The sequence below is a fragment of the Lagenorhynchus albirostris genome, chromosome 8, assembly GCF_949774975.1.
Source record: "Lagenorhynchus albirostris chromosome 8, mLagAlb1.1, whole genome shotgun sequence".
NCBI classification, from domain to species: Eukaryota; Metazoa; Chordata; class Mammalia; order Artiodactyla; family Delphinidae; genus Lagenorhynchus; species Lagenorhynchus albirostris.
Genome location: NC_083102.1, coordinates 82,271,809 through 82,287,292, shown reverse-complemented (window position 1 = coordinate 82,287,292; position 15,484 = coordinate 82,271,809). Strand labels below are relative to the sequence as shown.

The following is a 15,484-nucleotide window of genomic DNA, read 5'->3' as shown; positions in this document are numbered from 1 at the left end:
AAGTGATTAGATTGAACAAAAAACAAAAGCAATGATGGTATGAATGTCTTCCTAGACTCTCTTAATATTTTACTGTTGGACTTCAATACGTTCATCATTTTAGGGTTGTTGTTTCCTACCCTGAATATTTACCTTACTTCCTCAACATAATTCTAACTAGTTTAATAAATTTTTCTATAAATTACTTGGATTGTGTTCAGGAAAAAAGTTAGCCTCTGCTAGACCAGAGGTTGTTGCTGAAGTAGGAAAAAATATCCAAGAGCTCAGAACATGAGAGAGAATATAAAATGCAACAAATGTCACTAAAGGTGGGAGAAGACACATTCTCCTTTGATTTTGCCTAAAATCCAGGGTGTTTAATAAAGCTTGCTTTTCATCCAGTGGAGGAGATTCATGGCTGCATAATTTTCCTGTAAAACATCATTTGTAGGGTGCTGATTGGGTGCAGAATAGATATTCAACAAATACCTCATGAATAAATAACTCTCCAGTGAAATACACAGATTAAAGAAGTAAAATATGACTGAGTTTGTGGCATCTGGGGCTCAGTCACTGGAGTCTGAATGCTGGCTCTACAATTTCATTTATATATGTACTTGGCCAGTGCCTTTATCCCTCTAGACTCCAGTGTCTTCATCTTTAAAGTCAGGATAATAATAGTCCCTACATCATAGGGGTATTGTGAGGTTTAAATTGTTAATATACATCAAGAGCTTAAAAGAGTACCTGTCTCACAGTGACATGGATTACATGGGTTACCTATTATTATGACTTGGGACAAGACTTCAAGCTTCAGCCAGACGAGTAAGAAGAACAATTCTTTACACAGGGAGAAAATATGGAAGACTAAATTGTCTGATTTATATGTATTAATATATTTAATATTTCTTTTTGTCACATGTAGAATCTACTCAAATTATTTGAGCAGGACAGTAAAATAATAAATCATATTTAAGAATAATAATTTGGTGTGCAGGATAATTTTAGGGCATGTGAGACTGGAAAACTAAGAGATGCTCTTCCAGATATGATGATGATAAAGACCTGATTTGCCAGAAATAGAAAGGAAGAGAGGAGTTGACGTGAGGGTCACTTAAAGGATTTGGAATGATTTTATATGAAGTTGGTCTTTGGGTAAAAGGAAGAGGTAATTATCTTCCAAAGATGTAAACTGAGAACAGGATAAATGAACATGGCCTTTACTAATTTTGAGAGATTCAAAAAGGAAATTTCTTTGGTAAAGAGATTACTTGAGTGTTGATAGATTAAATTCAAGTAAAAGTGGAAATGTCCCACAAGCATGTAAAATTAGATAACTAATTTGTCATTAAAAATATCAAATCTGCAGGGAGAGATTTCCAGTTCTTCTCATGGATGATATGAAGCTCAGAGAGTAGACAGCTCTGAGGAAGCTCTGAGGAAGAGTAAGTCTAAAGTGAAAAGCAAAACACAGAGATGCATTGATCATTAGATCCAAAAAGAGTATCTCTGTAATTGAAACTCAAAGTGAGGCATGATGTACAGGCAGCAGTGGAGAGAGTACAGAATTGGAGTCAGACAGTTCTGAGTTGAAATCCCAGTTTCATCACTTACTAATCTGTTAGTTTAAAAAAACTACCTTGTTTCTCCCAGGTTTCGATTTTCTCATCTATAAATTGGTTATGTTAATACATAGCTCAAAGGATGTTCCACCAGCACACAGTAGAAGATCAGTGTGCTCCTTTTGGCAGGAGAGATTACTGACCCTCTGTCTAACAGATATTTTCTTTCTCTTTCCTGTTGGCAGGGAACCATATGCCAACCATAGTGGATCCCCCAGCAAGAGAGTGACTAAAAATATGACCATGTGACTAGTTCTGGCCGATGAGATTTAGAGGGAAGTCTTCTGCAAGATTACTAGAAGAGGTTTCTTGGGTCTTAAAAATGGCACAAAAAAGAGGTGATTTCTTTTTCTGCCTCTGGACATTGGTAAGTGAGAATATAATACTTTCAGCAGTTGCTGCTACCAAAAAGATTGCTATCTGAGAATGGCAAGCAGAAATTTAGGAAAAATGCTGAGTTCTATAAGAAATCATTCAATGTCTACACTAACCCTACAACTGTTCTACTACAGGATTACTTCTGTTATATATGATTTTTTTAAAAAAAATCCTTGCTTTTTTTTAGGCACCTTGAATTGAGGTTTTCATTTCCTGTTGTTTAAACCCTTACTAACTGATCATATCTGATAATATCTCTCCAGTGTTCACAGCCACTAACACCTTCTCACTCTTTCTACCATGGTTTGTTTAGTCTGGCTATTTAAAAAAAAAAAAATTTTTTTTTTTTTTTTTTTTGCCTTCTCTTCCCAATGTATATTGAAATAAAACCAAGAGTGTGAACTGGGCTGGGAAAACAGTCTCAACTAAATTTTACTTGCAAGTAACAAACAATGGCAGTTCTCCTCTTTACCTGTTTCGTTAGAAAATAATCAATTTCTTGCATTAATTCAAATACCAGAGGGAGCAATAACTGCATTAACTTAAGACCTTTCTGGTCCAAGGATTTTATCTCTTTTTCTGGGCCATAAAGCTATCTTCAAATTTAATTACCTATAGCTCATTGATAGCTGACAGCTGTTAACCAAGGAAGATTTACTTTAGAAGTGCCTCTGTTAGAAGCCTAGAAGCTAAGGCTATTTTTTTTAAATGCTATTTAAATTGCTGGTAGTTAGCCATAGCTGAACTCTGGGGCTTGGGAAAAACAAAAAAATCAAAATGAACCTTTTTTTTTTCTTAAGGAATAAAGAGATGAGTTCAAAGCATCCAGGATTTTTATCTATAAAGAGAATGACTGAATAATCCATCATTTTTGGTTTAATGCAGATCCAACTTAAGTCAATGAATGATTCAATAATTTGGCTACAGTTAGAGAAAATGACTGATTTAATGATTTGGTTACAGCGAGAGAAGGAACTCACAATTATTGGTCTCTCATCTAAACAAGTCACAGAATGGCACTGTCCTACATTTCTTTACATCTTAATAATTATGTCATTCTTTTCACAGCATTGGAGGTACAGCTAGTTGAGCTGTTTCTCCGGACATGCTCAACTGACTGAGAAGGAACTTTGAGAGTATGCAGTATTAGAAAATGCAGCGGCCCCACAAAGGGCAGTGTAGGTCTCTAAATCCTTGGGAAAATCTCCTGGGAAACAGTATTAAAAAAAATACTACATGCTTCTATCCTGAAATGCACATTATTGTAGCATTCTAGGGTGGAAAATTACTGTAATGTCTTCCATGGCAGTGTTCCCTGAGGGAAAATTTGTAGCATGATATGCTTACCTGAAATTCATGTATTGACATGGGCTTACCTTTGTATGGAAACTATTGTGAGCCTTGAGAATTTAACCAGGGCTGGGAGAAAAATAAGTTCCCCCCAAATATAAACCCTCGCAATATAAGCTTCTGGGACCACTTGAATATAGCCAACACACTGCTATAGCAATTACAACATAGTTTAATATACAGAATATATTGTCTGTAATTAACACTCTATCCCTAACCATATTAAGAATTAACCTTTGTTCTCTGTTAGTGATCTTAAGATTTCTGAGGTGACTAAGTCAGTGAGAACTTATTAATGTGCTCGAAAATGTGATCTTGGTGGAGGAAGGTGGAGAGTCTAGAGTTCTCTTTTATGAATAATATATATCTGTTAAACTACTGATTAGGGAACACATTCCCTCAGAATACTATATTATCTTCGGCCTTTTATAAGTTTCAAAAACAAGCAAAAGATTACCTGATTGAAAATCAATCCCCAGGGGTCTCTTTATGAGAAGCATATGCAATGGTGGCTTATTAATTATATTTAAAGTTCATGATGTGCTATTAATTAATTAAATTTTTTTGGCATTACTTCAATATTTTATTTTTAGGGACCACAAGATGAGTTAAGAAGTTCTGGAAAATATTGGAGAGGCAGGATCCCTATCACAAAGGCTTTGAGTACCAACATAAGAGGCTTCTACTTTGTTCTAGAGACATTTGCGAGCCTTGGGAAGCTACAAAGCAGGAAAGCAACAAGGTCATCTTCTGCCATCAGACACTATTTATTAAATAGCAAAATTAATGAAGACCAAGTGTCTACCACACCTGAAGACTGTCCCATCCCCAGGGCCCCTGCTGTGAAGGTTGTCACAGAGAGAGAAAGCATGGTTTGGAGATCAAGGGATGTTAATGTCATGGGCCCTGTCACAGAGCAGCTACTCAGAATAGATGTGTGGAAGGAGTGCAGGAATAACCAAGTGAGTGAGTGTGCCCCAGAGGCTGTGGAGAAAAGGGAACCCTCTTGCACTGTCGGTGCCAATGTAAATTGATACAGCCACTATGGAGAACAGTATGGAGGTTCCTTAAAAAAACTAAAAATAGAACTACTATATGACCCAGGAAGCCCACTACTGGGCTTTTACCCTGAGAAAACCATAATTCAAAAGGACACATGTACCCCGATATGCTATTAATTTATATATTCAATACATCTTTATTAAGCCCTTATCAAGGCAGGCTAGACATCTGCTCACAAAACAGGACACTAATAGGAATATACCAGGCCCCTACGACAATTCCAAATCTTGACTTACATTCTGTTATTTTGTTTGGCTAAGCCCACCATGACAGTTTCCTCACCATAAACCTCAGCTCTCCCTCTGGCAGAATGCACACCTACAGATTTTAAAGTAAATCCTTAGCATGTCTTTTACTTTGGAGACATTGCTACTGACAGGATAATTTCCTCTCCTGAATGTCTTATCGCAGAAGAATTTTAAGTAGAGTGGGCTTAAATGACCCATCCTCTCCCTGAGGCTCACTATCTTGAAAGTGGCTTAGAAACTGAACTTCACCTATCCCTTTAGGACAAACAGGCAGATAAAGATAAGACCAGTGAAACTTCAGCAGGCTGACACTGCAGTTCCTAATTCCTAAGGCAAAGAGACACCAGAAGGAATGTAGTAAAAGCACATTTGCTCAAAAATAATAGACCCAAATAGCTACCACTTGTGGGTCTAACAGCAGGAGTAACTGTTCTAGGTGCTTAAAACACCTGTTTAATTTGCATTTAAAACCTCTTTGTTAGGCTTTAATATCATTCCTGTTCCACATTTAAGGAAACTAAAATTCAGTTCATTTGAGCAATCTAACCAAGATCACATAGGAAAGAAAAGAAGAGGCTAGAGCCAGGATTCAAAGCAAGGTGGGTTCCTTAATCTGTGAACTCTATCAGACACCCTTTTGTTTTTCAAATAAGACGGACAATTTAAACACTTATTTATTGGGTTTTTACTATGTTCTTGACCTGCCCATGAGTCTGTGCAGTGCCAAATATAGTATAAGAAATGCCTCAGTCTCTCAAATTTTTTCTTTGCCAATTTGAGGAGCAGGGGGTGAGGTGGGGTGGGGAGAGGAGAACATACTCCAAACAAATTGAGAATAATCAAATTCTCAGTGATGCTCTTCTCATTAAATCATCAGATCAAGTCCAAGAAAAGCTGCATGAGAGTGAGATCAGAGAGTCAGATATAGCTTCATGTAAGAGGTAAATGGTTCCACATTTTCTATGTTTTTGATGGATGGGCATGATTGGCTAAATGGAAGCAAACTGCCAAATGGATGAAAGAAAGAAAAAGGAAAACAGTTCTATTCAGTGAGTCTGGCCAGGGAAGGACAACAGTGAATACAGAATGTATCTCCCAGGCACTGCATCAGAGGGCAAATTAACCAATATATAAGAGCTTTTAAAGATGATTCTTATCCTGGCTTGCCACAAACAGCCCAGCTTTGGGCTGTTTTACCAGTGTAATTATCAATAGTGCCCCCTTTACACTCTCAAAAGATTCATGGTTTAAATGATTGTTATAATTTTAAGCTTTCTCTTCCTGTCTTGAATGATTTTCCATTACTTTTAGAACAAAATCCAAAATTCTTAACATGGCCTTTGAGGCCTGCTATAATCTGGCTCAAGATTACCTCACTAGAAAATCTCAATCATCACTATTTGGATATTTTGTTTGTGTTCTCACCCTTCTGACCTTTTCACATCTTCAAACTTGCCTTCCTCCTTTCTGCCTTAGGGTCTTTGTACATTTTATTCCTCTTGCTGAGAGGACTTTTCCTGCCTTTTTCTAACTCCTACTCATAACTCAAGCAGTAATTTCGATGTAATTTAAATTGGACTGCTTCATAAAGGCTTTGTTGATCAGGTCTCTTGATGTCAGGTCTCAGATCTGCTGAGATTTGCTCGATTTCCCTTTGAATTTTCTCTTCTCTTAAAGGCTGCCTGAAAGATCATTTGAAATGGTTTAAAATGCCATGGATTGGGGGGTGGGGGACTATACTGTATGACTTGCTAAGGCCCACACTGTTTTCTGTAGAGTTTTGCATCTGAAACTGCCTCAAAATATGAGACAAAGTTCTTTGTTCGTTCACACTCTCTCCCTTTATTCTGTTATATTGAGTTTTATGATCTTTTAATTTTAATGAATTAAAAATTATGACCATGGATCCACCAGAGGGCAGAGAGCAGAAATAAGAAGAACTACAATTCTGCAGCGTGTGGAAGGAAAACCACATTCACAGAAAGATAGACAAAATGAAAAGGCAGAGGACTTTGTACTAGATGAAGGAACAAGATAAAACCCCAGAAAAACAACTAAATGTAGTGGAGATAGGCAACCTTGTAGGAAAAGAATTCAGAATAATGATAGTGAAGATGATCCAGGACCTCAGAAAAAGATGGAGGAAAAGATTGAGAAGATGCAAGAAATGTTTAACAAAGACCTAGAAGAATTAAAGAACAAACAGAGATGAACAATACAAGAACTGAAATGAAAAATACACTAGAAGGAATCAATAGCTGGGTAACTGAGGCAGAAGAACGGATAACTGACCAGGAAGACAGAATGGTGGAAATCACTGCCACAGGACGGAATAAAGAAAAAGGAATGAAAAGAAGTTAAGACAGCCAAGGAGACCTCTGGGACAACATTAAATGCAACAACATTCACTTTATAGTGGTCCCAGAAGGAGAAGAGAGAGAGAAATGACCTGAGACAATATTTGAAGAGATTATAGTTGCAAACTTCCCTAACATGGGAAGGGAAATAGCCACCCAAGTCCAGGAAGAACAGAGAATGCCAGGCAGCATAAACCCAAGGAGAAACACACCGAGACACACAGTAATCAAACTGACAAAAATTAATAACAAAGAAAAATTATTGAACGCAGCAAGGGAAAAATGACAAATAACATACAAAGGAACTCCCATAAGGTTAACAGCTGATTTCTCAGCAGAAACTCTACAAGCCGGAAGGGAGTGGCACGATACATTTAAAGTGATGAAAGGGAAGAACCTACAACCAGGTTTACTCTACCTGGCAAGGATCTCATTCAGGTTTGATGGAGAAATCAAAAGTTTACAGACAAGCAAAAGCTAAGAGAATTCAGCACCACCAAACCAGTTCTACAACAAATGCTAAAGGAACTTCTCTAAGTGGGAAACAAAAGAGGAGAAAAGGACCTACAAAAACAAACCCATATCAATTAAGAAAATGGTCATAGGAACATACATATCAATAATTACCTTAAACGTGAAGGGATTAAATGCTCCAACCAAAAGACACAGTCTCACTGAATGGATACAAAAACAAGACCCATATATATGCTGTCTGGAAGAGACCCACATCAGACCTACGGACACATATAGACTGAAAGTGAGGGGATGGAAAAAGATATTCCATGCAAATGAAATCAAAAGAAAGCTGGAGTAGCAATACTCATATCAGATAAAATAGACTTTAAAATAAAGAATGTTACAAGAGACAAGGAAGGACACTACATAATGATCAAGGGATCAACCCAAGAAGAAGATATAACAATTAAAAATATATATATACCCGTAGGAGCACCTCAATACAACTGCTAACACCTATAAAAGAGGAAATTGACAGTAACACAATAATAGTGGGGGACTTTAACACCTCACTTACACCAATGGACAGATCATCCAGACAGAAAACTAATAAGGAAACACCAGCTTTAAATGACACAATAGACGAGATAGATTTAATTGATGTTTATAGGACATTCCATCCAAAAACAGCAGATTACACTTTCTTCTCAAGTGCACATGGAACACTCTCCAGGATAGATCACATCTTGGGTCACAAATCAAGCCTCGGTAAATTTAAGAAAACAAATTATAACAAGCATCTCTTCCAACCACAACACTATAAGATTAGAAATCAATTACAGGGGAAAAAAACATAAAAAACACAAACACATGGAGGTTAAACAATACATTACTAAACAACAAAGAGATCACTGAAGAAATCAAAGAGGAAATCAAAAAATACCTGGAGACAAATGACAATGAAAACATGATGATCCAAAACGTATGGGATGAAGCAAAAGCAGTTCTAAGAGGGAAGTTTATAGCAATACAAGCCTTTATAGCAATACAAGCCTATCTCAAGAAACAAGAGAAATCTCAAATAAACAGTCTAACCTTACACCTAAAGGAACTAGAGAAAGAAGAACAAACAAAACCCAAAGTTAGTAGAAGGAAAGAAATCATAAAGATCAGAGCAGAAATAAATGAAGTAGAACCAAAGAAAACAATAACAAAGATCAATAAAACTAAAAGCTGGTTCTCTGAGAAGATTAACAAAATCGATAAACCTCTAGCCAGACTCATCAAGAAAAACAGGGAGAGGACTCAAATCAATAAAATTAGAAATGAAAAAGGAGAAGTTACAATGGACACCACAGAAATACAAAGCATCATAAGAGAGTACTACAAGCAACTCTATGCCAATAAAATAGACAACCTGGAAGAAATGGACAAATTCTTAGAAAGGTATAACCTTCCAAGACTGAACCAGGAAGAAATAGAAAATATGAACAGACCAACCACAAGTAATGAAATTGAAACTGTGATTAAAAATCTTCCAAAACACAAATGTCCAGGACTGGATGGCTTCACAGGTGAATTTTATCAAACATTTAGAGAAGAGCTAACACCCATCCTTCTCAAACTCTTCCAAAATATTGCAGAGGAAGGAACACTCCCAAACTCATTCTATGAGGCCACCATCACCCTGATACCAAAATCAGACAAAGATACTACAAAAAAAGAAAATTACAGACCAATATCACTGATGAATATAGAGGCAAAAATCCTCAACAAAATACTAGCAAACAGAATCCAACAACACACTAAAAAGATCATACATCATGATCAAATGGGATTTATCCCTGGGAGGCAAAGATTCTTCAATATATGCAAATCAATCAATGTGATAAACCATGTAAACAAACTGAAGAATAAAAACCATATGATCATCTCCATAAATGCAGAAAAAGCTTTTGACAAAATTCAACACCCAGTTATGATAAAAACTCTCTAGAAAGTGGGCATAGAGGGAACCTACCTCAGCATAATAAAGACCATATATGACAAACCCACAGCAAACATCATTCTCAATGGTGAAAAACTGAAAGCATTTCCTCTAAGATCAGGAACAACACAAAGATGTCCACTCCCACCACTATTATTCAACATAGTTTTGGAAGTCCTAGCCACGGCAATCAGAGAAGAAGAAGAAATAAAAGGAATACAAATTGTAAAAGAAGTAAAAGTGTCACTGTTTGCAGATGACATGACACTATACATAGAGAATCCTAAAGATGCCACCAGAAAACTACTAGAGCTAATCAATGAATTTGGTAAAGTTGCAGGATACAAAATTAATGCACAGAAATCTCTTGCATTCCTATACACTAACAATGGAAGATCAGAAAGAGAAATTAAGGAAACTCTTCCATTCACCATTGCAACAAAAAGAGTAAAATACCTAGGAATAAACCTAACTAAGGAGGTAAAAGATCTGTACTCAGAAAACTATAAGACACTGATGAAAGAAATCAAAGATGACACAAACAGATGGAGAGATATACCATGTTCTTGGATTAGAAGAATCAATATTGTGAAAATGACTATACTAACCAAAGCAACCTACAGATTCAATGCAATCCCTAGCAAATTACCAACGGCATTTTTAACAGAATTAGAACAAAAATCTTAAAATTTGTATGGAGACACAGAAGACCCCAAATAGCCATAGAAGTCTTGAGGGAAAAAAAACTGAGCTGGAGGAATCAGACTCCCTGACTTCAGACTATACTACAAAGCTACAGTAATCAAGACAATATAGTACTGGCACAAAAACAGAAATATAGATCAATGGAACAGGATAGAAAGCCCAGAGATAAACCCACGCACCTATGGTCAACTAATCCATGACAAAGTAGGCAAGGATATAAAATGGAGAAAAGGCAGTCTCTTCAATAAGTGGTGCTGGGAAAACTGGATAGCTACATGTAAAAGAATGAAATTAGAACACTCCCTCACACCATACACAAAAATAAACTCAAAATGGATTCGAGACCTAAATGTAAGACCAGACACTATAAAACTCTTAGAGGAAAACATAGGAAGAACACTCTTTGACATAAATCACAGCAAGATCTTTTTGATCCACCTCCTAGAGTAATGGAAATAAAATCAAAAATAAACAAATGGGACCTAAAGAAACTTAAAAGCTTTTGCAAAGCAAAGGAAACCATAAACAAGATGAAAAGACAACCCTCAGAATGGGAGAAAATATTTGCAAATGCATCAACAGACAAACGATTAATCTCCAAAATATATAAACAGGTCATGCAGCTCAGTATTAAAAAACCAAACAACTCAATCAAAAAATGGGCAGAAGACCTAGACATTTCTCCAAAGAAGACATACAGATGGCCAAGAACCACAAGAAAAGCTGCTGAATATCACTAATTATTAGAGAAATGCATATCAAAACTACAGTGAGCTATCACCTCACAGCAGTTAGAATGGGCATCATCAGAAAATCTACAAACAACAAATGCTGGAGAGGGTGTGGAGAAAAGGGAACCCTCTTGCACTGTTGGTGGGAATGTAAATCGATACACTATGTACATTTCCACTATGGAGAACAGTATGGAGGTTCCTTAGAAAGCTAAAAATAGAATTACCATATGACCCAGCAATCCCACTACTGGGAAACCATAATTCAAAAAGACACATGCACCCCAATGTTCATTGTAGCGCTATTTACAATAGCCTGGTCATGGAAGCAACCTAAAAGCCTATTGACAGACAAATGGATAAAGATGTGGTACATATATACAATGGAATATTACTCAGCCATAAAAAGGAACGAAATTGGGTCATTTGTAGAGACATGGATGGATCTAGAGACTGTCATACAGAGTGAAGTAAGTCAGAAAGAGAAAAACAAATATCATATATTAACGCATATATGTGGAATCTAGACAAATCGTACAGACGAACTGGTTTGCAAGGCAGAAACAGAGACACAGATGTAGAGAACAAATGTATGGACACCAGTGGGGGAAAGTGGTGGCAGGGTTGGTGGTGGTGGGATGAATTGGGAGATTGGGATTGACATATATACACTAATATGTATAAAATAGATAACTAGTAAGAACCTGCTGTATATAAAATAAATAAAATTCAAAAAATAAATTATGAGCATGAACCAATAAAGTGAGAAAAAAAATGCTATCCAATTTTTTAAATTAAGGTTTTCATGATAATAATTTATTACTATTAAAAGGTAAGGTGTATGGGGAGAAAGGCCCAGTTTTGGAATGAGCCAACTGGGGCTGAAGTTCTTGTTTCATCATTTGTTGATACAGGGTTTCGTTTGCCCCCATTCACCCAATCACTCCCCCCCTTCTATTTCCCCCCACCTTAAGTCTTACATCTACAAAATAAAAGGAGGAATGAGATTATTTATTAACCAGAATGATCTCCAATGTTCCCTGCAGCAATAAAAATGTCCATGAAAATAATTCCTTTTTAACTGTTTATAAGTTTTATCTACTATTGTAAAATATCTGTAAAGCTAATGTAATCCTTCATATTACTATAAAAATGATAAGAAGAAAGGACTTCTCTAAAAATCTATCTTAGCAATATGTAATACACAGTAATACAACTGTGTCCTTTCTGGAAAAGAAGCTAAGCCAAAAACCAGGCTTTTTTTCTCCCTACCTAAAGCATATTCCATTTGTGTTGTGTGATTCAATAAACCAGAGAATTATAAATTCTGACTTCCCTTCCTCTAAGCTGACTTGGGAGACATGAAAGCTGGCTTCAAAGATGTTAGATGCCAGGAATTCCCTGGTGGTCCAGTGGTAGGACTCCGTTCTTCCACTGCAGGGGACATGGGTTCCATCCCTGGTGAGGGAACTAAGATCCTGCATGCCATGAGGCACGGCCCAAAACCAAACCAAACGCAATCAAAACCAAAAGTGAATCACTCTGCTGTATACCTGAAATTAACACAACATTGTAAACCAACTATACTTCAATAAAATTCAATTAAAAAGAATAAAAATTTAAAAAAATTCTAAAAAAAAAAGATGTTAGATTCCAATCTTTGGCTCCATGTATGTGGCAAATGGTGGCTGGAGTCTATCTCAGAATATGGAGAATATACAATTAGGGGATAGCTAAGATGTCTTGAGAGTCTTTAAATTAGAAGGAAGTAACTTCTGGAAAGTAGAACCAAATCTGAACCTATTGCTAAGCGTAGAGGATAGCATGGATGAGCTGAGCTGTCATTACCATTGACATTCCTACTGTCAGGAAGACCGCAGCTTCAGAGTGTCCACTTAAGACGTAAACAAGGGAGATAAACTTGTGGAGGAGGAAACACTTCATCTGACACCTCCTTTCTAGAGCTCTTGACACTTCTGGAAAAGCTGCTTTGGGGCAAGTTATTCAAAAACAGTGGGTCCAAGGTAAGAACAGTAGGTAAGGAGACAATACCTCAGACTCAGCTGTTTGCAGTGGGGAGAGGTGAAGAGCTCACATGTTGTATCACGCCAGCAAAATCCTAGGGCAGAGAGAATACAATAGACCCCACTCCCCCACTCTAATCCCCAATGTGAACCATTCCCCACACAAACCATCATATGGAAAGATTCTTATAGTAGCATTTTACACTTGTCTATCACAACATTTTTACTATTTATTGATTTTCTATGCTTTCAATAAAACTTTCTTTGGATACCCTGTGGCCCTCCAGTGGGAACTTCTAGTTAGCAAACTTGATTAGAGCAAGAGTAGTAGGAGTTACCTTGTGCTGAGTGAGGTCTCTTGTCCCATCTCACCCCCATAAAGTTCTCTGACCCTTCATGCCAGTTCCCTATGATATAAAGCTTACATTTTAAAAAAATACAGCAGGCTCTTCACAAAATTAAAATATTCTTTGAGGTATATATTTATTCAATCATTCAATAGATAGTAAATGAGCCAGAGGCCAGTTAAAAGATGAAAATTCTTGGTGTTTCCCTTCAAAATGGATAGTCATCGATGGAGGTACACAAACAATTGCAGCACAAGAAGATGACTCAGGAAATTAAGGGGACATTGAGGAAGGAAGATTAAGTCTTTCTGGAAATAACAAGAAAATCTTAAAAAGAAGGAAGCACTTGACGTTATTTCTTCATTCAACAAATCTTAGTTGAGCCACTCTATTCAATTAATACACAGAAATAAATGCACAAAGTATGGTAAAAGACAAGATAAGTGCTTAAAGCAAGGGCAGCTGCTTTACATCAGGGGTCAGAAAAAGCTTCTGTGAGTGTCATATAAGCTGTGACCTGAAGGATAAACATGACTTAATAAAGAGATAAGCATTTTCCAGGGAGAAAAAAGAACTTGTGTTGAAACACTGAGATGAAAGATTCAAATATGTTTAGAAGTTTTTAGAGTTGATAAGAAAGAGGATTTGGGTGGGCAGAATCAGGGAATCAACCAACACGCAAAAATGCAAACTTCTCGGTTGTCACACAAGTAACCTGTAAAGATGCAAATTCCTTGTATATCAAACCAAAGTGCTTCAATTTTTTCAAAGTTGCTTGGGGCACCAGTGAAAAAATCTGAGAAAGCACATTACATGATAACTTGCAAGTTTTACAAAGACTATTCTACTATTAAAGGGTTTTCAAGAGTGAGATTATTTTATGACACAATATTAAGTGAATAAAGTAGAATAAAACATTTTGTATAACTAAACTATAAGATGCCTGCATAGATGCATGGACAGAAGTCTTGGAAAAAATTCAACTTATTAACATTCTTCTTCATGATGTGTTAAATTAGAAATAAGAAACCGATAATACTGATGGCTCAATTCAACATTCTGTCAGTTTAAAGAACTGTAATTACTCTTTAATCAAGAATCAGGCTGTGCAAACTTTCTCTACAGACCTCTGTGATTTAAATATATTCTCATACCAGAATCTGGTTGCACTACATATAACAAAATGTTGAACTAGACAAGGAAAAAAATACCAATTATCACTAACTGGAAAACAGCTATATATTGCCAAAATTTTTCTATCTCTAGATTCTTTCAGAATGATGGAAGACCACCCACAACTTCCAGTAAAACAGAGTATTTGGAAATTAACAATCCAGCTCCTCCCACTACCAAAATTCTTGAACTTTGCTTTCACTTGATGCATCTTTAAACCCATTTTCATTTGCACACAGGAAAAAAATACAATAAACTGTATACCACAAAATCTCAAATCTAAAGAACCAGACTTTATGAAAAAAGAAATACAGAGATGCTTTCCTAAAGAGACAGCTATTTTATCTAAACATTATTTAATTCAACATGACTCACTGTTTAGCCAAGTTACTGCTTTTGGCTTCAAAACAAAGAAACACATTTGGGAAAATGTAGAGGACAGTGGAGACATGTTCATTTCACTTTAAACACATTCATCAGTCATTCAATGCAGAAGCTCCCTTTTCTCTTTTTTTCTTGTTTCTCTCTCCCCTAACACTGTCTAAAATACAAGGTCAGTGACTGCAGTGCTCAGCTGCTGGAGAGGAGATTTTTAAACAGTCCTTGGGAGTGTGCCTCTACATAGTAATAGAGCTACCCTTTGATTCTTTTCAAGAGAAGCACAAAGGATCCAACCATGTTTCCTGCAGCTTTGAAAAGCCCAAGACTCATCGTATATACAATGGCTTTTCAATGTATATGTAAGAGGTTTCTCTTTACTTCATCCTAGATTGGGAAACCATTTGTTTCCAAATTTAACGTGATCCCATTTTGAGAAGGAATAGATGCAGCCTCACTCAATTTTTCAAACTAGAAGATCAGTGTTGTACTTTTCTGCTTTTGCTCTGGGACATAATATTTATCATTCCTGCAGGCACTTCAAGGAGAATAGCAGAATATGGACTCAAAGCTTATTTATTTTACAAAATGCTGTTGCTTCCATCAGGTAAGAATTAGCCAAGGCTGTCACTTTAATTTTCAGGGTACAAGTAAAATCTTTTGGTGGAAATAAGGCACACTTAAACA

General features: G+C 36.5%; 1 protein-coding gene across 2 annotated transcripts in view; it reads right to left on the bottom strand.

The window, feature by feature from the left end:
• SEMA3C (semaphorin 3C) overlaps window positions 1–15,484 on the bottom strand; it is a 187,015-nt gene that overhangs the window by 93,890 nt on the left and 77,641 nt on the right. The window lies entirely within an intron of this gene.